Genomic DNA, 7,851 nt, shown 5'->3' with positions numbered 1-7,851 from the left:
GGGTTCCTGCTGGAACATGAGCACACTTCAGTGGGTGCAATGCCTTCACCTCATTCTTTTGTCATAATCTGATCGTGCTTCCCCTTTCAATAGTAACAAGGGGGGAAAAAAGGGGGCGAATAAGCAAGTAAAGGTGCTTTTTGGTCCAGAATCTTCTCCAGTTGTCCTATGGAAACTGTATGGATGTCAGTTATGTGTATGGATATCTATGTGCATGGATATCTATGTGTACGGATGTCAGTTATGTGCGTGGATATCTATGTGAATGGATGCCAGTTATGTGCATGGATGTCAGTTATGTATATGGATGTTGTGTGTGGATGTCATTTATGTGCATGGGTACCATTTATGTATATGGATGTCATGTGCATGGATGTCAGTTATGTGCATGGATATCTATGTGTATGGATGCCAGTTATGTATATGAATGTCGTGTATGGATGCCAGTTATGTGGATGGATGTCATTTATGTATATGCACATCATGTGGATGGATGTCAGTTATGTGCATGGATGTCAGTTATATCAATTGGCCGCTCCATAAGGTTTTGGGCAAAAGTTGGGTGAGTTTTAAGACAAGAAAAGCTCTTTCATGCAGAGGCCTTTAAGTGTTGTCTTTGCAGATCAGTCCAGAGCTATCCCATTGAGCCCAAGTTAAGCGGTACAGACTTTGTGTCTGCAATCCCTGTGTTTTGTCATGGAATCATGGAGGGTTTGGGTTGGGAAGGATGTAGAAGCTCACCTAAAGCCACTGACAGGGACCCCTTCCACTGGAGCAGCTTGCTCCAAGCCTCTGTGTCCAACCTGGCCTTGAACACTGCCGGGGCATCATTCTATGTCCCTCTTCACCAGTGAACTGGTTCAGCATCACTGGCTCAGCGGGGCTCTGTCTCACCTCACTTCTTCAGTGTCTCAGCACCGCTCGCCATCTGCTGCTCTGCCTTTATCCCCTCTCCTCCCATCCCTGATCCTCTTTGTGGCACTTCTTTATCCCAACGTCCTCTAACAAATCCCATCGAGTCACCGCACGCTTTAACCTCCATCATCGCAGCGACGTGAAGCACCACAACGGTGCTGCTGTGTCCCACTGCAGATGCTCCTGGAAGCGTTTCCAACCTGGTGGATGCCATGGTTCCTCCTTTGCACAAACACTGCAGCCTGGAAAGGGGAACAGAACCCCCCTGGGGGGGCCGGGCGGCACAAACTGTTCTTTCTTTGCTGGCCCTTTCTCGTCCCGGCCACCATAAACAATCCTTTTGTGTGCGATACAAACAAGGCTGGGCGCTGGCGGGGAACAAAGGCGCAATTCAGGCCAGGATCAGCTGAACCCTGCGCATGATGCTGCTGCTCCCGGACCCCCAGCGCGGCCGGTCCCACCCGGGGCTGCAGCAGGGAGAGGGGGCAGAGCAGCAAAGGGGCCGCAGGGATGCGCGGGGGGGCTGGAGCATCTCCTATGGACAAGGAGCTGGGTCTGGTTCGTAGAAGAGCAGAGTGAGGGGGATCCCATCAGTGCACATCAATAGCTCAAAGGTGGTGCCAGGAGGATGGTGCCCAGGGACAGGACAAGGAGCAATGGCCATAAACTGAACCACACCAAGCATCACCTCAACATGAGGAAGAGCTCGGTGCTGAAGGTGGCAGAGCCCTGGCCCAGGCTGCCTGGGGAGTGCTTGGAGGCTCCATCCCAAAGCCCCATGGACACGCTCCTGGGTGAACTGGGTGATCTCCAGAGCTCCCTTCCAGCCTGAACACCGGGGTTCAGTGACACCCCCGAGCCGTGGTGCCCCATTGGGATCCATTGGGATCTCCTGGCACATCCCATAGCGGAGCCACTGGCACCACGAGGCTCCTCGCACCGGGCACTGAGCGCCCCAGTTCGGCTCCACACTGGGGGCTCAAGCACAATGCTGGGGGGTTCAGACCCCACACTGGGGGGTTCATGGCTCACTTTGGGGTCTCAGAGCACAAAAAGGGGGATTCATGCCCCACACAGGGGTCTCAGGCAACACACATGGGAGGGTTCAAGCCCCACACTGGGAGGGTTCAAGCCCCACATTGGGAGGGTTCAGGCCCCACACTGAGTGGTTCAAGCCCCACATTGGGAGGGTTCAGGCCCCACACTGGGTGGTTCAAGCCCCACATTGGGAGGGTTCAGGCCCCACACTGGGAGGGTTCAAGCCCCACATTGGGAGGGTTCAGGCCCCACATTGGGAGGGTTCAGGCCCCACACTGGGTGGTTCAAGCCCCACACTGGGAGGGTTCAAGCCCCACATTGGGAGGGTTCAGGCCCCACATTGGAAGGGTTCAAGCCCCACATTGGGAAGGTTCAGGCCCCACACTGGGAGGGTTCAGGCCCCACACTGGGTGGTTCAAGCCCCACACTGGGAGGGTTCAGGCCCCACATTGGGAGGGTTCAAGCCCCACATTGGGAGGGTTCAGGCCCCACATTGGGAAGGTTCAGGCCCCACATTGGGAGGGTTCAAGCCCCACATTGGGAAGGTTCAGGCCTCACATTGGGAAGGTTCAGGCCCCATCGGGGCTCGCGCCGCTGCGCTGTTACGGCCCGGACGCTTGAGGGCGCACTCCCCCCTTCCCGCGCAGGCGCCGTGGCGCTGCCGGGCGCAGGGGGCGTGGCAGCAGCGCCGCACGCCATTGGCCCCGCGCAGGCCGGCGGGGCGGGGCGGCCGCGTGCGCCCGCCAAAGCGTTCCGGGCGGGAACGGGGGCGGTGCCGCGTGTCCCCCCCCTCTCTTCACCCCCCCCCGGGCAGCGCGGCGGCGGCGGCGGGGCCCGGAGCGCGCCCGCGCCATGGAGCCCAGCGCAGGTAACGCCGCGATCGCGCCCTGCGGTGGGGCCCGGGCCTTGTGGGCCCCGCGGGGCGGCTGCGCCCGCGCCCGCTCCTGCCCCGAGAAGGGAGCGCGGCGCTGGGCCCCGCCGCTGGGGCGGGCAGCGGGGTGGAGTGGGGGGGTGAGCCCGGCTGGGCAGCGGGGTCACCGGCCCGGGCACGGAGCGGGCGGGGGTGAAGCGGGGCCGAGTCCTGGTTCTCCGGTCAGTTCGGAGCGCGCAGCCGGTGGGGTCGCCGTCGGTGACCCGGGATTCCATGGGGCTTCCCGATGTGTGGGGCTGGGAGCGGGGCGAGTTGCGCTGCGCGGCGCTGGGGTTCGCCGAGGGGATGGGGCCGGTGCGAGCGGCCTCGGCCGGGCCCCGTCGGGCTCCGCAACAGCAGCTCCGGAGCTGCCCGGTCGGGATCGCGGGAGGAAAGGGGAGTTTCTGGGCCGGGTAATGACGGGTTCGCCGCGGCCCCGGAGCACTTTCCCTGTGGGTGAGGAGCCCGGCGGTGAGTCACGGGCCGGGGCAGCTCCGCAATCCCCGGCTTAAGGGAAACGGCTTTGCCCCGTCGTGGGAGTCGCTGACGCAGGGAGCGCGGTAACGGGAGCGGGCCGGGGCCTCCCGGGTCACGTCCCCGGCTGTGGCACGGGTGAGGGCCGCCGTGAGCCGCGCGGGGATGCGGCTGCCCCGCACGAGGGGTCCAGCCTCCAATTGCGGGGAGAGCAAAGGCGCCGTGGTCGGGTTGGAAGGGCCGGGAAAGCTGAGCTTGGCTGGAATTGTCTGGATCGGTCATGGCCAGGGGCTGGGTTCTTTGCAGAACCATGGCATGGTTTGGGTTGAAGGGAGCTTAAAGCTCATCCAAAGCCACAGCAGGGACCCCTTCCGCTGGAGCAGCTTGCTCCAAGCCCCTGTGTCCAACCTGGCCTTGAACACTGCCCGGGATGGGGCAGCCACAGCTTCTCTGGGCACCCTGTGCCAGCGCCTCAGCACCCTCACAGGGAAGAGCTTCTGCCTAAGAGCTCAGCTCAGTCTCCCCTCGGGCAGGTTAAAGCCATTCCCCTTGGCCTGTCCCTGCATCCCTTGTCCCAAGCCCCTCTCCAGGTTTCCTGCAGCCCCTTTAGGCACTGGAGCTGCTCTGAGCTCTCGCCTTCATGCAGCAGAGGGGAGCATCCCCTCCGTGTCCTGCTCACGCTCTGGGGGTGCAGCCGAGCGCACAGGATCCGTGGCAGGGTTTGAGCCGTTGTTTTGCCTTCGGGATGGATCGGGAAGTTGCTTTGTAATTCACCCTGAAAAGCACAGAGGAATTGATGCATAAGAGTGATGATGATGATATGGGAAGAGCCTTGGATGTGATGAAGCTGCTGTGTTTGTGTTGGAGGGTTTGCTATGGCTTGGAGGCTGCCGCCCTGTTCATCATCCCAAGGTTTAGGCTGATCTGGGTGTTGGAAGGAGCAGGGTTGTATTTGGAGCAAAGGGAAGCAGGTGATTGCGGCTCTGCAATAGGGTCAGGTTTTATTTAGCAGCAGTTAAACACATGAAAACCATCCCGGTTTTATAAACTTCCACTGTGCCTCTTGCTTAACCGTTGCTTTGCTCGTGCTCTGCCCCTGGAGCTACAGCGTGTGTTTAAATCCGCCTCTTCCCTGCTGGAAACTCTCCCTTCGCTGGGATGGCATCGCTGGCCCGGAGCAGCCCAGGGCACACGGAAAGGCTTCAGAGCTCGGCTTTGAGGCTGGGGCTTCCCAAGGTGGTCAAAGAGCTGCTTGTGCCAGGCAGGAGGTGCTGGAGCCTGACCTCGGGCTGCCAATGTCCCTCCTTTAGTGGGCTGGATTCCTCTGTGCAGGGCGAGTGAAGGCGCTGGGGTCAGATGAAGTCGTGTGGCTGGAAAAGCTGAGCCTGATGGCTGGAACTGTCTGCGTCAGCTCATCCACAATGGCTGGGTTCTTCATAGAGCCATGGAATGGGGTGGGTGCAAGGGGCCTTAAAGCTCACCCAAAGCCGTGGGCAGGGACCCTTCCGCTGGAGCAGGATGCTCCAAGCCCCATCCAGCCTTGAACAGTGCCAGGGATGGGGCAGCCACAGCTTCCCTGTTCCCACCCTCACAGGGAAGAGCTCCCTCAGCTCTGACTCTGTTTTCCTGGTGCTCAGTGACTGTTGCCCTGGATGAAGCTGAGCTGCTCGCTCCGTGCCCACCTCGCACAGCACCTAAGTCGGAGCTCAGCGCCTGTGAGGAAGGTATTAGGTCAGGTCAGGCTCCGCGCTAATCCTGGCTCTGTTTTGGCTCTTCTCGCCTGTGTTAGGTAACCTGCAGTGTCAGGTGAGGGATGCTGGACGGAGGCAGCACCCCGGGATCCTGGGGAGGAGGAGGAGGAAGCGAGGAACCTCCCTTGGGGACCTTCAGGTCTGGCTGGGTTGGAGCCCTGGCAGGTTTGCTCGGAGCTGTTGTGATGAGGCTGAGGAAGTGACGGGCTTGGTGATGGCACCGTGGGGCAGGGTTTGGTGCAGGTCTGGAGGGGATCAGCCCATTCCCTCTGTGGCAGTGGGAAGTGCGGCTGATCCCGGTTCCCGGGTGGAGGTGTGCTGCTGGAGTTCAACGGGTCACATCCTGCTGCGTTGTGCCGGGGGCTGCCTCCAAGTGAAGCTTTGCGAAGCAAAGAGGGGGATACAGGGCAGGAAAAGCATTGGCAGGAGCAGACCTCTGGATCTTGGCACCTCGGTTCCCATCTGAAGGTGCCCGTTGGAGGATCCCACTCGGAGGCCCCCCCAGGTCCTTTCTGCCCCTGGAGCTGTTGGAGGTGCCCGGCCAAGGTTCTGCATTGACTTTGTGCTGCTGGATGGAGCCTGGAGCCTGGCTCAGGTCCTGCCCTCCTCAGCAGCCACACGGAGAATCTCCGGAAGAGCCAGTGCAGTTCAATGCTCCTAAAATACTTCTGGAAATACCTCTTGGGGCGTAGCAAAGGCCACTGGGTGCAGGGATCCCACATCACGTTTCATGCTGAGTTTTGCCCTTAACCTTGTTCTGTTCTCCACATAATTCCCTTGGTTTCATATTCCAAGGAAAGCTGCTCAGAGTGATGATCCTGGAGCTGACATCGTCGTCCCCGTGCTGTGGATTGGGTTTGTTTCCAGGGAAATGCTGGTTTAGGTAAATGTGTTGGGTGACTTCCCTCTTCCTCGTGCCCCAGGAGACACAAGGGATGAAGCTGAGCACGTTTCAGTATTGGACCTTGCTTCCTCTTCACCTCCTCCCTCGGTCTCTTCACTGGCCTGGTGACGGAGGCCGCGGATGCTCTGAGGCTCTGCTTGTGCTGAGCTCCTGCCAGGCCCCTCGGATCTGACCCCGTGTTGGGTTATGCTGTGGAAGGAGCGAGGGAGGGAGGGAGGTTCACGTGCCTTTGGTGTGTTCTTTCTGCCTTCAGTCATGGAATGGTTCAGGTTGGAAGGGAGCTTAAAGCTCAGCACCCTCCCAGGGAAGAGCTTCTGCCTAAGAGCTCATCTCAGCCTCCCCTCTGGCAGGTTCAAGCCATTCCCCTTGGCCTGGCCCTACAGGCCCTTGTCCCAAGCCCCTCTCCAGGTTCCCTGCAGCCCCTTTAGGAGCTGCTCTGAGGGGCAGCAGAGGGGCAGGATCCCCTCCCGGAGCTGCTGCTCACGCTCTGGGGGTGCTCCCAGCACAGGGAGGGCTCTGGGCTCTGGCGCTCACTGAGGCCGGGTCATGGGGAGCCCAAGTCCTTCTCCTCACTTCCTGCAGCCTCCGCCCATCCTGGTTTAGGTGAGCTTTTGGCATCAAGTGTTTCCATTTCTGTTACTCGGGTTTTCCCGTGCGGGGATTAACTAAACCCGGCCCCTTCCTCACTGCCCCTTCCCAAAGGCAGAGCCGGGCCGGGTCTCATCGCCGGTGCTTTCCGGCCCGGATGGACGCAGGTCTGTGCTGATGGAGGATCCCCGCGGTGCCCCGGGTGCGGGGCTTTCACTCTCTGCTCTATGGGTGTGGTGACGGAGCCAGAAGCAGTGTTTGTGTAAGGCTCAGCAAGGTGTGACTCACGGCTCCGGGTGAGCTCCGCTCTGCTTGCTCCATGGGAAGCATCGCGGCGCTCCGGCCCTGCGAGCGGGGGGGAAGCTGTTATAGACCCATGGATGGGTTTGGGTGGGAAGGGAGCTTAAAGCTCATCTAAAGCCCCGGGCAGGGACGCCTTCCGGTAGAGCAGCTCGCTCCAAGCCCCACTGAACACTGCGAGGGATGGGGCAGCCACAGCTTCCCTGTGCCGGTGCCTCAGCACCATGGAATCACAGAGGCTCAAAGCTGGAAGGTTACGAACAAATCAGTGCCCACCTTGAGGCGTTTGTTTCAAAGGGTGTTTCTAACCGTGGGGTGTTGCTTAAGTCAACAGCAGCGAGAGGAGGAAGGGCTCACGAGCTGCGTCCTCCCTTGCCATGCATGGAGGTGCCAGGAGGAGCAGTGCGATGCCCGCCGGCCCCCCACGGGTCTCTCAGAGCTCCCAGCAAATGGTTTCAGGCTGATTCACTGGGCTTTGGGGTTTGTATTGTCCTGTCCGGAGAGGAGGAGCGAGTTCGTCGCTGCTGGAAGTACTTCACCCCATTGTGCTGGCGTGCCCCAACACGCTGCCGTGCCTGGTCCTGGAGGGAGCCAGCCCTCAGCAGTGGCTAACGAAGGAGATGCTTCCCCCATGAGAAAGCCTTTGCAGGCAATGCGGGGTTTCATAGCAGAAAGCTCACCCTGACGGATGCTGGTGCTGCCTCAACAAGTCCCCAGGCTCACCTGAGGAACCCGGAGTCAGGCCCGGAACCAGGCTCTTGGAGGTGCCGTGAGGGTGTCTGGGTCTCAGACCAAAACCAAGGCAGGCGGAGGTGTCCTTCACCCTGGGCACCCTCTTGCTGCTCACTCAAGGAGCTGGACACAACAACTGCATCAGGAAAGTTTAGTTTCAGCCCAAGGGAACCGCTCCATTTGGTGTCAGAAGCCCTTGTGCAGCCTCGCTTGGTCTTAAACGCTGGCTTTTAAATCAG

General features: G+C 60.2%; 1 protein-coding gene across 5 annotated transcripts in view; it reads left to right on the top strand.

The window, feature by feature from the left end:
• Nucleotides 1-2,737: 2,737 nt before the first annotated feature.
• OTUD7B (OTU deubiquitinase 7B) overlaps nucleotides 2,738-7,851 on the top strand; it is a 30,770-nt gene continuing 25,656 nt past the window's right edge. For all 5 annotated transcript variants that reach the window (XR_013958537.1, XR_013958538.1, XR_013958539.1 and 2 more), the window contains exon 1: nucleotides 2,738-2,821. The gene's annotated coding sequence lies outside the window, so the exon portion shown is untranslated. The remainder of the gene's footprint in view (nucleotides 2,822-7,851) is intronic.

This window comes from Psittacula echo, assembly GCF_963264785.1.
Source record: "Psittacula echo genome assembly, chromosome: 26".
In the NCBI taxonomy this organism is placed as follows: Eukaryota; Metazoa; Chordata; class Aves; order Psittaciformes; family Psittacidae; genus Psittacula; species Psittacula echo.
This window is presented reverse-complemented; position numbering and strand designations above follow the sequence as displayed.